Raw genomic sequence first — 15,708 nt, 5'->3', positions numbered from 1 at the left:
AGCAGCAGGTGAGGTTCAGCACCACGGACAGCACCCTGCTGGCGTCTGAGCCCAGAGAGGGAGAGCTTTAGGTTGACAGGGGTGTCAGTTTACGGGAAGGAGCATCAGAAGGCACAAGGATTATTGGGCGCTCACATCAGCCAGCACCAGCGCTGGACACTTAAATACATCATTTCAGCACGGCTCATCTTTATTCTCATTTTACAGCTGGGAAAATGAGGCTCAGCAAGGTTAAGTACGTAGTTCCAGGTCACACAACTAGTTAGTAGTAGATTTGAATGTTTCCGGCTCTAGAATCTCTCACTGTTTCTCTGGTCAGACGGGAGAGGCGCAGCCTCCGCACACCTGTGGCAACGATGACCCCAGTGCCACTGGATTTGTAGCTGGGAGGCTGGCTCAGTGTTTGTGTGTGTAAGGTTTTAAGTGCCTCTGGGTACTCGCAAGGGTGAATTCAGTGGAGCGTGACTGTTTACAGGCGGCTGCGTGAGTCCCCGTGGGAGCCAGAAGTTGAGAATTGGCGTCACATCTTGGAGATCCTCCCACTTCCTGCAAGGAGATCTAGAATTCACTGCTGGCCTTTTTTTTTTTTTTTTAATTAAAAAAAAAAATTTTTTTTAAAGCACTTAAAGAACAAACCAGAACAGATAGCTAAATTAAACCTGCTGAGAGCGCCTGTTTAATTGAAAATGCCATCTGTAATTTAAATGTCAGAATCGGGCTGGTTATTACGACTGTCTTGAAGACTAGGGCTCATTTCACAGTTTCAAAACAGACCAAGAAAGGCAGCAAATGGACCATGGCCTGAGGCGCCGTGAAGCGATTAATAACTTCTCTGGTCCCGCTGAGCTCTGGCTCCCACCGCAGCCCCACAGAGGGAGTCTGGCTGGGAGCCGGGAGCTTGGGGCGTAGGTTCCAGGACTCAGCCTCCTGCCTCGCCCCCTCTGCTCCAGCCCCACCCAACTCACTTCAGAGCAACTTTTCTGAAGTTGCAAGGCTCTTTTTGTCCCTCTTCTGGGTCTTCCCAGCACTTCTGGGATGAAATCCGAACCTCTTAGCCTGGCATTCAAGGCCTCTGGAAGGCAAGGCCCTGCCCGCCTCTCCGGCTTCAGCTCTGGCTGCTGCCCGCTGCAAATATCCTGAATGCCTCCAGGCCTTTGCACAGGCTGAGCCCTCTGCCTGGAAAGCCATTGCTGCTCTTGTCCACCTGGTGAGCATCACTTATCCTTTACGACTCAATCCCAGTGTCATCACCTACAGGAAGCCTTCCCTGACTGCTCCATGCTTCCTCAAAGCACTTAGCCAGAAAAGGGTAAGTGCCACCTTCTTGGTCTCCCACCGTCCCTTCATCCATCCCCATAACTGACTTACCATTTGCCATTACTTCCCTCTTAACCCTTCTTACCACATTGCTAGCTTTCCCCTATTCTCCTTACGTTACGAGCTCCTCAAGGAGCCTCATTCATCCTGCCCTGAGCAATCACAAGAGCTAGCATTTCTTGAGCACCTGCTATGCATCAAGCACTGTTATCTGTCCCATTTTAGAGATGTAAAAACTGCGGCATAGAGGAACTGTCATAAGCCAGATGGGTACCAGTAGCAGAGCTGGGATGTGATGGAGGCCAGGCTCTTACTCACTTTTCTACGGCGCCTCATGCTGGGCCCTCAGGGTAGAGAGTGTTTTTTGATTGAACACATGAAGAGCTTTTCAGGTGTGTTTCTGTCTCTATCTTGGGGGGAGATTGGGCATAAACTCTTAAGAGAGTTAAGCCAGGTCCTGTGATGACCTTTCTGCTCCTGGAGCTCAGACCTGGTGCTTCCTCCTTGCATGAGGGGCCTGCGGGAGGGGGTCCCTTGCCCAGGGCCCCCATAGCCTTGTCCCTCTTCCATTCCTCCATAGGAAACTCTGCCTGCCCGTGGTCTGTCTATGATCCGCTAGCTGCACTTAATGAAGCAATGGGGGTACAGCGGGACAACCAGGGTTGGTGCCCAGCCTTCTACTTACAGCCAAGAGGCCTTGGCAGGACATTCAGCTCTCCGACCTCACCATCTTCATCTTCGAAATGGGGTCATAGTAGCGTCTAACTCGGCGCTGAGGATTCAGTGACAGCATGGAAGTACGGTGCTTCGCAGAGGCACAGAGCAAAGCTCCAGCATACGATAGCTCTACCGTTCGTTAATTCATTTTTTTCTTCTTGACCCATGTCCATGGAGGAAGAGATCCCACCTGCTCTGTGTTCCTGGGCTCCCGACGCCCAGCTTTGGAGGATTTGAAACTGCTTAGTGGAAAGAGAATTTCCCAGATCACGTCTCTGTCCTGTGACCGATGCTGCAGCCACCATGCTCTCCGCGTGGCGCCAATCCCCCTCCCCGCTCAGCGCCATCTGCCCTCCGCCTCCTCGGTCCCCTGACCTTCTCTTCTCTGGGGTTGTCATGCAGCCATTTGTTCCCTCAGCCAAGAGGAAAACAGAGAAACTCATTCTTAATTACATGGGCCTCTTCTCCTCAGGTCTTCCCTTCTGCATGTTCTCAACTCGTTAGAGGAAATCGTATATTGACATCGGTATTGATTTGCATAATTCAGATATAATTAGGAGAAAGATTTGCCAGAGTGGCAGGCAGCGGGGCTGGCATTGCTGTGTCTTGTTGACCTTGGGGAGAGCTTGGAACTGGGCCTTTAACTTTTGTCAAGTTCATGGCTCCCCATTCTCTGCAAAGCCCTGTAGGCACTTGTCCCCAGAACTTGGCTCCCCCATGAGGTTTCAAGGCAACAGGAAAGCCCCCTTACTCCCCCGCCCCTAAATATCTCCTTGCCTGGCCCAGCATCTGGAATGCTGACTGTGAAGGATCCCATGGGGGTCCTGCTGGGCATGTAGAAGGACATTATGCTAGCCAGGAAGTCAGCAGATGCAGGGGCCAGTTTGCTTACGGGGCCCACCATCTGGAGGAGGGAAGAGGACTTCAGGGTGGTGACATTCTGTCAGTAGGAGAAAAGGAGGCAAAACCTAGCAGTGCCTGAAGCAAGAGACTAGAAGAAATTACCGTAACCCAGTGAATGATATTGCTGCTGTGACAAAAAGTGGTGATGTGTCCTTGGAAATATTAGAAACGTAATGAGGCAGAGAAATAGATGAAAAATGCACACCTATGCCTTCCCGTTCTGTAAGCATTTCTTTATGCCTTCATTTGTCCATATATTCATCCAACAAATATTTATTGAGGGGCTGTTATGTGCCAGGCAAATAGTAAAGAATTAGGTGTCAACGCTAGGAAAGCAGACGTGATCTCATCGTTGTGAGTGGTGGATATGATTCCACCTACTCCAGCCTCGGAGGGTGGCTTTGGGTCCAGAAGTTAGGGCTCTGGAAAGGAGACCACACGATGCTGCATCTGAATTGCGTGTCTGTGTATTTCTCCAATGAGCCGGCTCTGTCTCAGAAAGGCGAGTGACAGCTGGACAGCAGGGTGGGGGGCATTGAACGAGAGCTTGGACAGTGACAACGCAGGGGTGGGGGCGGGAGTGGGGTCCCCAACCAGGCGAGCTTCATGGGAAGCAGGAAGATGGGCCGGGAGTTTCTCTCCATACCCACCCGTGCCCCCACTCCTGCCCCAAGTGACCCCTCCTGTTCTCACGCAGCCCCTGCAGAGTGGCCCTCACCAGAAGCTACATCCAATTGCCCCAGGGAGTAATCTCCAGGCCACTGATTTACTCGTTAGCTGTCACCGCAGGCACTGAATAATAAGGCCTCTTCCCGCGGAAAGGATAGTAGAGGCTGAGGTGGGAAGGGTTAGGGCAGGGTGATATTTATTTCCCAGGCGTTTGCTGTGATCAATCACAGGGCCGCCTCTAACCTGCGCTCACACAGCACCATAGGTCCATCCGCAGGCCTCATGACACTTCTCCGGCGTCCCAGGGGCTGCCTGACTGGTGACCCATAATTCAGGCTACCTGTCAGGCATGTGCACGGGGAGGAGGCTACCATCCGCCTTTGGGAGAGGACTCTCATTCATTCATTCACTCATTTGGCAAACATTTATTTAGCATCTACTGTTCCCTGCTGAGCACTGGGCTGGGGGCTGGGCATACGGGGATGAACCACACCAGCCTCGTTCCTGTCCTGGGGAGACTAAGTCATATTACATTTTGCATCCCTCTGCTACCGCTCAGTAGGTGAGACTCTGCTCTGGGCACTGGCTGGAGGTGGGAATTCATTTCTACATTCTCCGTTCTACCGCCTAGCCCTCAAACCTACCCCACCGCATTCCTGCCCAGATGGTTAAACAAGAGAGAAGGGCAGGAGAAGGAAACCCTTACTTTATCATCATCGACCTGTGTCAGGCCCTGCCGCCTGGCGATGGTTACCTACCTGTCTCATTCAGTCCTCACTTTGCAGATGAGGCGACTTGCTCGGGATCACACCTAAAGCAGTGGTGTGCCGGGCAGACTCTTCCCAACTCCGCTTTCGCTGATGTCGGGTGGGTAGTTTGAAACTGGTCGCAGTGGGAGCGTTTACACCACGGAAATTGGCAGGTGCTACAATTCAGGGCTTTCCCCGTTCAGAGAGCTGGTTGTTAAGCATTTCCCAGCTCACCTCTGCACCTGAGCGCTTTGACCAATACTGTCCCCTGGAGCAGCAGCAGCAAAGGATGGGGGCCCCAGAAAGCAGCCAGGGATGTTCCTCCTTCTGGCAAGCAGCTGCTTCATCCCGGGAGAACTGAGCAAGAGCCAAGTGAGTTCCCGCCGGGGAGCCCGGGGGTTTCTGCCTGTTTGGCCACTTTTTGACATGGCAGGTCGTTTTGGGAATCAGATTAGTTTTACTCCCCTCCCTCCCACAGCCAGGCTAATGATGGAGTTAAGACCTTGAGGCTAATTGAGATCTCACTGAGGGTTAGTTGGTGCTTCTCCTGGTGTGAGTGATGGCTTTTTGCTGTGCTGCGAGGAGGCAGGAATCTGGTGGGGGATGGGCAGCACACTGAGGCCCCTCCTCAGAGACAAACACAGACACCTCCTCTGTATGACTGGGGCTCCCCGCTCCCCCCAGCCTTTTGACCTCAGCTTCACTGTCATCTCCTCAAGGAGACCCAAGCCATCTTAGCTAAGGCGTGTTTTTCTGCACCCACAGTTTTCTCTTTCAGTTTATTTAGTTTCGTTCTTTGTTTCTTTCACTGCAATGCACGCTCTGTGAAGATGGGAGATCGAGACAGGAGGGACTTTGCGATTTCCCATGCTTCGTGTTCCTTATCATGGCCTCCTGAGTCCTGATCTGGGGGAGACATGGCTCCCAGCTGTTTTCTTTTCATAACTCGGCTTGGGTCAGCATCAGGTCCCCGGCTTCGAGTCAGAGAGCCCGGCTCTCGCGTTCTGGTGTTGGTGATTACTGGCTGTGGGCTCATGGAGAGGGAGCAGAAAGGACAGCCTGGGACAGACCCTGTGGGAGCCAAGGGAGCCCATTCCTCACCCCAACACGTCGCGCTCTGTTCTCCCAGGTACCATCTTCCTAAACACTCTAGCGCCTTCCCTGCCTTAATGTTTTTGTTTGTTTGTTTGTTTTGTTTCATTTTTTACTTTTGATATTATAAAAATAATGCTTTCCAGTGGAGGAAATTTGGAAGATGTTGAACAACATTAAGACAAACCAGAAGTCACCTTTTAAATAATAGAACCGTGTTGACTTTCCTGAATCAGTCCCGCCCACCTGAGCTCAGGACCCCACCTCCTCCGGCAATTATAAGTAACATTAAAACTGCCTCCTGGTCCAAGTTATTACTTCCAAGAATAATAGTCTCCGTTACTACAAGAAACTAATTAACAGTATGCAATGAGGGGGAAAAATTCAATTAATTAGAGGCTTAATAAGCTCTGGCAATGACTCTGGCGTTGGCTTGGGAGTTGGGGTGCGGGGGATGGAGACCCCAGTGGCTGGGGATGGGGCTCGAGAGGTGAGGGCAGCTTTGGGTTTGGAAATGGTGGGTCTTGAGAGGCTGTGAGAGGGCTCTCCACAGGAAGGAGCCCTGTTTCTGTTTCTGCGAGTTTTTTGCTCTGCCTCCTGGCCTGAGGTCCTGGTGTCATGACAGTGTGGCAGGATGTTCTTAGTCTCATCCCAGTATGGTTGTTTGGTTGTAAGGGAAGCGAGGCAAGACTCCTTTCTCTGTCCTGTGGGCTGGGATGGGAAAGGGGGTTGGGCATACAGGGTCCCCTCTTCTCCCTCATGGCTCCTGTTCCCGGAGCCCCCACCCCTTTGAGTCTCTCAGGTAGAAGGTTGGAGTCACCCCTGACATTGATCGCCTTTTCCTCAGGCCCCACCTCCAACCTGTCCCAAAGTCCGCGGCTCCTGCCTTCTAAGTGGTTCGCCCATCTTCCCGTCCTCACCCTCAGCCTCCTGCAAGCCTCCATGGTGCTCCCGGGACTCCTGCAGTAACCTTCCCAGTGTCCAGGTCCTCCTCCTCCCAGCAGCTGCGGTGACCTCACCTCGACACTGTCCTGCTGACCCCTGGTGGACCGGACAGGTTCAAGGCCCTGCTTTGAGCTATAAGGCCTTGCCTGGTCTGGCCAGCCCCCCAGGCCCACCTCGTGCCCCCCTCACGCCACCAGGCTCTCCGTGCCCCAGGCACTGTTTCTGCTTTGAGTTAATTCATTGGAGCAAGTGCGGATTGACCACAGGCTCTGGCACTCAAGGCTCAGGGTTCCCCCTATTGCACAGGCCCCTTCTGCAAGCACGGTGCCCACGTGGTCAGGCGTGACTGTAAAATCTGCTCATGTAGATGGTGTGAACTGTGACCCACTCAGACTTTACCACCTTCCCCCACCCCTGGGTCAGGGGGTGCTGGAGGGGCCATGGGCAGTTTTAGAATCCGTCTAGATCAAAGCTGAGCGACGGATTCATTTAGTGTGAGTTTAATGGGATTTGTGAACGTGGTTCACAGTCTCTGAGCCTAGGTAAAGAGCTCTCCTCCCCCTGGCACGACTCACCCGAGGTCATGACATGAAGACACAAGGCCAGGGGTCGATGCATGAGACGAGTGTGTCCTATGGTGCTCAGCCCAGAAGGTTTGACATATGTAGAGTGGGAAGCCAGTCATTGAATGTGGACATTTTTAAGTGGAGGAATGGGTTCTCATGGAGGCCTTGTCAAAATAAGAGCTCTCCCCAGTAAGGAACATACTTGAGAACGCGTCAAATACACACGTGTGTGTGTATTTCTTTTTTGATGGTAATCATGTAAAATGGAATTGATCAGAATTCCTGAGTTTGTAGGCGTATTAGTTTCCTGTTACTCCTTTGACGAATGTTCGCGAACATAGTGGCTCAAACATTACACATTTATTATCTTCTGATCTGGAGATCAGAAGTTTAAAACGGTCTCAAATCAAGGGCTAAACTCATGGTGTCGGCAGGGCTGCACTCCTTCCTGGAGGCTTAACGGGAAAATGAATTTTGCTTCCTTGCCTGCTCCAGCTTCCAGAGGCTGCCTGCACTCCCTGGCTTGTGGCCCCTTCCTCCCTCTATGTCAGGCCAAGTCCCTCTCATGCCGCCGTCTCTCTGGTTCTCTCCCTTCTCCATCCCTCTTCCGCTTTTAAGGGCCCTCGCAATGATATCGAACCCACTCAGATAATTGAGGATAATCTCCCTATTTTAATAATTCCATCTGCAACCTTAATTCCCCTTTCCTATGGAAACTGACGTGGCCCCAGGTTCTGGAGATTAGGGCACAGACACATCTGGGGGCCAGCATTCTGCTGACCACCGTAGGGCGCAAACTCACAGCAGCTCTACAGATAATAAATGTGTCTCTGTGTGAAGCCCACATAACAGAATATATTTATTACATATGTATGTAGATTAATATATGTGTGTGTGTTTCACTCATTCCTCCTGGGGGCGTTATCTTTCTATCTTCTCTCTAGAAAATGATACTCCAAAATCTTTTTTAAAAAATTTATTTTAATTAGTTTCAAGTATACGGTACATTGGTTAGACATCTATATAGTTCATAAAAAAATCTTCCCAATTGCTCCCTCCCTCCCCTGACCCTCCACCTAGCCAACGTATTCAACGTATTCTAACTGCGTTCCCTCTGCCCTGCTCCCCGTCCCTGTGTCCATCCATCGGCTACTAATTTGTACTTCTTTAACCCTTCACCCCATTCCCAGCCCCCCATGCTCCCCTCCTCTCTGTCCATCATCAAATTGTCCACTGTATTTGTGAGCCTGTTTTTGATTATCTTATTCTTTTTATTCCTTAGATTCCGCATGTAAGTGAAATCATATAGTGTTTAACTTGCCCTGTCTGACTTAAATACCTTCTAGGTCCATCAAAGCAATATGTGTTTCCATCCCCTTCCTTTCAGTCTGTGTCTTTTAATCTGAAGTGAGTCTCTTATAAGCAACACAGAGGGTTTTTGTTTTCCTTTCCATTCGTCTACTCTTTTAGTTGGAGCACTTAATTCTTGTCCATTTAAGGTACTTATTGATAAGAATGTAGTTGTTACCATTTTTTATTCCTGTTTTTGATGCATGTTTTTTCTTCTTAAAAAAGTCCCTCCAACATGTCCTATAATACGGGCTTGGTGGTGATAAATTCCTTCAGCTTATTTTTGTCTGGGAAGCTCTTTATCTGCCCTTCAACTCTAAATGGTAGCTTTGCAGGATAAATTATTCTTGGTTGTAGATCCTAGGTCTTCATCCTGTTGAATATTTTTTGCCAAGCCCTTCTGTCCTGTGTAGTTTCTTTTGAGAAATCAGCTGCCAGTCTTATGGGTGTTCCCTTATAAGTAACTATCTGTTTAACTCTTACTGCTTTTAATATTCTTTCTTTGTATTTAAACTTTGGCATTTTAATTATGATGTGTCTTGGTGTGGGCCTCTTTGGATCCCTGATTTTTGGAATTCTCTGAGCTTCCTGGGATTTTATGTCCATTTCCTTCACCAGGTGAGGGAAGTTTTCCATCATTATTTCTTCAAACAGCTGTTCAGCATCTGATTTTCTTCAGTTATGCCGATCAGACGGATATTTGGACCCTTAATAATGTCCCATATGCTCCTTAAATTATTTTTATAGTCTTGGCATCTTATCTCTTGCCAATTCTGATTGAATGTCCTTGGCTTTCCCGTCCTCTAGACAGGGCATTTGATCATTTTCTTTATTCACTCTGTTTATTCCTTTGTTTATTCCATTTACTATACTTCTGATCTCAGAGAATGTGTTCTGCATTTCGGACTGGTTCCTGATACTACAAAATCTTGACCTACGGAGGAATCCAAGAATATGCAGGCAAAAATGTAAGCAGAAGATATTATAGAGGTGTGTTAAGCAGGTAATGAAAATATATTTTCCCCTGCATTTTTGTGATCTTTGCACTATTTTTCAGCTTTATAAAGTGTATAAGTTGTAACAGTTTTCATTTCAATAAACATTGACTTTATTTAATTCTAAACTTTAGAACTTGATTTCATTTTAAATAAACATTAACTTTCATACCCAATTTTTCATTTTCTTTAAAAAAAAAAATCCCTGCTCCCCACCCAAGTCGTATACACTTTAGGTCCCATAAAACTAGGATCGCCTACTGCCCGCTGCTCCTACGCCAGGGCCTTTGCACATGCTTTCCCCTGTGTTGGGAGTTCTTTATGCTTCTCCTACCCTCTTCTCTTGGCTCGTCCTTCAGACCGGAGCTTTAATTCTTCTCAGAAAATCTTCTCTTACTGCCTGTTCCTCTTTCCACCTTGGCTGGGTCTTCTGGGCTCCTCCGTTAGGTCCCTCTGCCATGACGATCAATCGCTCATGAACTCGCCTGCTTCCGTCTGTCTCCCCCTGCCCTGCACCGGGACGCCAGCTCCATGACCTTGCGTGTCTTGCTCATTGCTATTTCGCCTAGTGGTTAGCACGGCCTGGCGCTCGGTCAGGATGAGAGGCAGGGTGGATGGAAGGCGCTCTCACGCTGCGCGTGAAGGCGAAGGCGCCCAGACACAGACACCTGCTCGAGGTCACAACACGCTCATGTGCCGGGTTAGGATTCAGACCCAGAAGTTTGCCGTGTCAAAGTGTGTCTGTCTTTCCACCACACCCCCCGTACGTGAGGCCAAAGGCCGTTTAATGGGTGCCCGAGTGGTGGGTGGCAGAGGCATGTGTCGGCAGTTCTCAGGCAGGAAGTTAGTTGGTGAGGAGTGAGGCCGGATTAAATCGTGGAGGCGATAAGGTGCAGCTGCCGGTTCTCAGGCACTATTGGCTGTCGTGGTCCGCCCTTGCGGGAGCGTTCCGTGGAGCAGAGCCCCCTGACCTGGTCCTGTCAGCTTGGGCTGGCAGCTGGGCCACAGTCTTCCACCCCTGCAGCCTGCCTGGGTGCACTGACCCGTCTTCCCATGGCCCCTCCATTATGCCTATCAAAGGCAGCTGCTGTGGGCCAGCCGTTTCCAGAGCGAGGCTGATAAGGCGTTTATTGAATTTATGATTTTAATTTATGACAATTCTAATCCCATTATAGGTTCCCTTTTGTCTGCAGCCTGCACAGTGGCAGAGTTTAATTACGGCCAAGCAAGGTTTCCCCTGCTCGCTCGTGGGAGCCTTCGCGTCACTCCTGGAGATCCATCCCCAGTGGCCTGAAGGAGCTCGGTGGCCTTGGGGCGGAAGGGGGTGGGGAGGAGAGGGGAAGGCGAGGCTCCCGTCTGGGTCTGCGGAGTGACGGAGTGCACGGCACTCACTGCAGCTGGCAGCTGCACATTGCAGGACGTACTGCGATGCCTGGCGAGTGACAATGAGGACTGTGGCCTTGGGGCTGTGCTGGGCGGGGGAGCAGCGTGCCACCCACACAGACGCACAGAGAGCGCTGCGGGTATCAGAGACGGGCAGGGTCCTGGGGAGGAGGGGCGGGGCGCTCAGGGATCTGCCAGGACCTGGGCATCAAAGATGCTGAGAAAATAACTGTCTTGGGGCGGGTCTGAGACTCCATCCAGAAAAGGGGATGGCTTCCAGGTGGCCAGGGTCCCTGGATGGAGGTCCAAGAGAGGGGAATGGTCACGGTGATGTCGCAGAGTCCCTTCTTGGCTTCCGGTGGGGGTCAGTGCAGAGGGGCGTGGAAAGCACTGTGAAGAGGGGTCAGGGGCCAGGTGCTGGTCACAGCTCTGCCGGGAGCACCTGTGACTTTGGGTCAAATTGAGCCTCCATGATGCTCCTTCTTCAGCTGGGAAATTTGGGGCAGAATCAGGCCCTTTACCTGGGCCAGCAGGAGAGTGTCGTTGGATGGGTGTGATGTGGAAGAGGCAGAATGAAGGGGCCTGGGTCTCAGGACGAGGGTCAGTGGGGGCCCCAGGCTCGGGCTTTCTGGTGCCTGTGCCCAGGCAAAGGTGAGGAGGGCCTAGACCTGGTCCTCGAGCTCAGGGACTAATAGGAGAACCAAGAATAAAGAGAGGGAGTCGGCCTTCACTTGTAGTCAGGAAGACCTTGCAAATGAGAGCAGCCTCATATGTTGCGAAGAGAGACCCAGAGTCTTGCCTCAGGCCCTTTATCTGTAAAATGGGCATGAGAACAGCTCCAGCTCTCCCTCGCCTCCACAGGTGGGAAGGGGAGTGGGGACCTTCTTGGTGGGACAGGGCTTGATGACCAGGTGAAGGGGGAGTAGCATTTCATAGCTCTCTGGGCCTCAGTCTTTTCATCTGTAACTGCTGGGTTAGGACCAGATGACCTCCGAGAATTTTTTTTTTTTTTAGCTCAGGCATTTGCAGAATCGATGATTAAACAAGGAAGGCTTCCTGGAGGAGTCCGTCTGAAGGAAGGAAGAGAATGGAGCTTTTGGTAGATTCGCAGGTCCCATATCCTGACTCCTGAAGAACTAGATGAAGGTAGAGGAAGTGCAGGGGAGAAGCCAGCACGGTGTAGGGGTCGGAGACTCAGACAGCCGCAGGCGGAGCGCGTCAGTCGAATGAGCCAGGCTGACCGGGTGTAACAATAGGGGGGAGTGGAGACTGTGGTACACTGGAGTACACATTCCCCCCAAAGGGGTAGCCATTTCTCCAGTGATCACTGCCAGGTAAGGATGCTGATTCTGCTTGTCAGAGGGCCTCAGTTTTAATAAATGCTCCCGTCTGTAAAATGAGCACAATGACAACAGTCTCACGGAGCTGCTGTGAGGACTAAATGAGCTAATTAGCACAAAACGCATGGAACAGTGTCTGGTACAGAGGAAGCGGCAAGTACTCGTATTGACAATTCCACTACAGTTGTCATTATTCTCTATCCACACAAGAGACCAGATGTCTTTCTTCCGCGACCCCCAACGCACTCAGGGGGGAAGGTGGGAGTGTCTAATCATTGTGGTCCAGTCGTTTGGGGTCTTTGGTGCAATGGGCCTCCCTGGCTGTCCTTGGACTTGGTCTGAATGCTTATTGTAGATGAGAAGTGTTTGTGACCTGGGAAGAAAGCAGATGCTGGAAATGCTGCTGTGAACAGAACGCTTTGAGTCACCTGGACTCACCTCCTCAGGCTTTGTATTTTGTTTGGGGGGGTTATCCTGAGTCTGAGACATACACGTTGCGGGAAGGATTTGTCGGGCTCCGCTGGGCTGTGAGGACTGCGAAGCTCAGGGAGAGGGGAGTCACGTGGTGAGGTGCAGAGACAATGCCAGTCGGAGAAGGAGCCTAATTGTGAACCTAAAAGAAATTCCCAATTGTGTCCAAGGACAAAAACGGAGAAATTAGGAGCTGGAGTGACAGAGTAATTGTCTAGCTCGTCCTCTGCACTGAATGCTTTCCTGATTCTCGCAGGGCTGGCAGAAAGAGGGGGTGTGAACGTGGGGGTGCGCGTACATGTGTGTGCACGTGTGCATGTGTGCAGCGTGTGCCCGCCTACCCGCTGCTCCATTCCTTCCGAGAGCCTCTCCGAGTTAACCCCAGCTGGCCTGCATTACACCTTCCCCCACATCTTGATTTCCAGTCCTGGGCCTTCGGATAACCAGCTGTGCTTCCTTGGGTAAGTCATTTACCGTGCCGAGCCTCAGTTTACATATCTGGAGAGAAGGTTGATCGTTCTGGCCCTACACGCTCCAAAGAGGTGTGGTCGGGAGGCCTTCTGATGGCGGCGTCCTCGAAGGGCTGTCTTTGGGATCGGATACGCTCTCTCTCATCTGTAGGGGCCTCCGGACTTACAAGGTTTTTTACAGCATCGTGACCTCTGATTCCTGCTGAGACCCCGTGAGGCAGGGTGGGTGGATGCAGCCCAGGTTATAAAAGGGGAAACTGAGCTTCAGGGGTGATTTAAAATATAGGGTTGTTATTGTTTAGGTGTGGTAAGACCAACAGATCAGGAGGCAGTCGAGATTAGAAACACAGTTTGTTAATTATAGGTCCTAAGAGGTGGGGGCGTAGCGATGTCAGGCAAGAACTGGGGTGGCCTGGGCCGGTCCCACACCCACCCACACTGTGCGTGTGTTCGAATGTGTTGCACAGAGCGCCGTGATGAGCGCCCCGTTCCTCAGGGAACGGGGGACGTGGGCAAAAACAGGGATTGTCTGTCCTGTGTCAAGGATCTTCGTTTCCATCCAACACATTCCAGGAAGGTCCTGCTCTGCGCCAGGCACGGCCTCCAGCCTTGAACGAGAAGGACTTTCCTGCTGCTCCCTACGATAGCTTAACAGGGGGGCCAAGCATCCCAGTCTGGGAGGCAGGACACCTGGATCTGAGTCAGCACTGTCACTGAGCCACCCAGTGACCCAGGATAAGTCTTAATTTTCCCAACTGTATAATGAGTGGGCTGAGCCAGAGGGTCCTTGAGATGCCTCCAGATTTGAGCCTCTGTGAAACAAGTGATCTGAGCAGCGGTTCCCAAGCCTGCTTGCCAGAATTAGCTGGGTGGAGACAGGGGGCTTTTCAAACACAGGATCCTGGGCCCTCTCCTACACCTGTCAGATGACGCTCTCTTAGGAGGGGAGCCTAAGAAGCTGTATTTTTTTCCCCCAGGAGCGATGATAGATTTTATTGACCCAGACTAGGACACATGGGGACCCTCACCCATGGTGGTGGCGGGGTGGGGAATGTGGTTGAAGATAAATTTTAATGGTCACTTGTGGTAGAATCGCAGTTTCTGCCTGTGTTGGATGAAAGGGGGCCGGGGACCAGGTCGGCTGGTGGCTGCGAAGCTTGACTTTCCCATTGGTTGCATCTGCATGGAGGGGCTGGGGGAAGGTGAGGAGTCCCGGGGTGGGATGCAGAGCCTGGGGACACCTGGGGCACAGGGAGGACGAGTCAGAGAAGCCAGTTTGCTGGTTAGCATGTTCCATCGGCTTTCGCAAAGACCACAGCACTGCCAGACGGGAGGAACCCTGCCTGGATGGGCTGAACGGGGCTGTGTGCAGCGTAGGGCTGCGGCTGCAGCCGCCACAGGTACCACGCTGCAGGAACCGCTGAGGATGCCCTGAGCTGCTGACTAGGACTCTAGGCAGGTCGAGTGGGTCCGTAGTGAGGTGAGGGCTGAGCAGTCCCCTAGGCGCTGCCTTGATCTCTGGGGTCCCTGTGAAACTGGCTGCTGAGCCCACGCAGTGCTGGGTTGTCAGCCTTTCGGGGTCTGGACATCTGTGTGGCTCTGTCTGTTGCCATGAGGTTCCCCGGGCGGCTGGCGCCCTGCAGGGCTCCCCTGCATGCTGCGCGGAGGAGTCCCTGTGTGGACAGCCGGGCCTGCGGGTCTGCAGCTGCCGTCAGAGTGGTCGGGTCACTCTGCTCCTTTCTCCTCTGTTTTTCTTCCTCATGTAAAAACTTTCCCGAGCTGCAGGACCGAAGGCTTCTCTGGCAATTTCAGGTTTTGCCCCTTGGTCTCCTCTAGTGGCGTTCTCTCTCCCATTTCTTTTCCTCTCTTCCCTCCTGCTCTTCCCTCGTCTTCTGTCCCATCGTCCCGTCCACTGCTTCTTCCTCCTGCGTCTTGCACTCCTGCTCCATCAGGCTGTGCAACGCCCTGGCCACGGCCTTGGAAAGCCCAGGGCGCTCCAGGGCCGCAGGCCTGATGCTGCTGGCGATGCTCAGACCCTGCCCGGTTCTGCCGCCGACTGCCGGACATCAGATCCGGCCCACCTCCTCTTCGCTTTCCCCAGATGCTGTGTTTTTTGAGAACTGATTCTGATGCAGCTGCTTTATAACCCGGCGTTTGGGAACCACTGCCTAAGAAATCTGGTTCCTCAAGAGGGACAAGGAACTAATTCCCGTTGGAGGCACGGCCGGCCTTCTCCACCGGCTCGAGTGCTAACAGGGCCTGTCTCACACATAATTGGAAGAGACAGCACCTGCTGAGCCCGGATTCCATCATAAGCCTCCTGGCGGTGGCTGTCCCGTGTCCACATGCGGTAGGTGGTCCACACGGGGACCCAGGCCTGCCAGCCGGTGAAGCATCTTGGAGCTGAGAGCTCTTCTTGGCTTCACGCAGAGGTCTGGCTCCATGCCAGTGCCGGGTGATAAGATGTAGGGAAGAGATGAGGGTGCTGGTTGGGGGTGGGCACCAGGAGCCCATGGAACAGGCTGCTTGAGTCTAGCGGGGATGGGAGCAGCCTATGACTTTGGGCGACCCAGATTATCCTCTCCGGGGCCTTGGTCTCCCCACCTGTAGAGCGGGCATGGGTGCGGACAAGATGACTTGCCTGGTCTTGACAGCTCGGACATCCCGAGTCTTAGTGTGGCCCTTAGAGAGGGCTCAGCGGGGCAGCGGGGCCGCAGAGTGGGCTGATGGGAGGGCAGTGG

At 52.2% G+C, this 15,708-nt stretch overlaps 1 pseudogene; it reads right to left on the bottom strand.

The window, feature by feature from the left end:
• Nucleotides 1–14,044: 14,044 nt before the first annotated feature.
• On the bottom strand, nucleotides 14,045–15,314 carry LOC107513092 (annotated as a pseudogene).
• Nucleotides 15,315–15,708: the final 394 nt, after the last annotated feature.

The sequence above is a fragment of the Rousettus aegyptiacus genome, unplaced genomic scaffold, assembly GCF_014176215.1.
Source record: "Rousettus aegyptiacus isolate mRouAeg1 unplaced genomic scaffold, mRouAeg1.p scaffold_m13_p_1, whole genome shotgun sequence".
Lineage (NCBI taxonomy): Eukaryota > Metazoa > Chordata > Mammalia > Chiroptera > Pteropodidae > Rousettus > Rousettus aegyptiacus.
The sequence above is the reverse complement of the archived record's forward strand: the minus strand, read 5'-3'. Positions and strand labels throughout refer to the sequence as shown.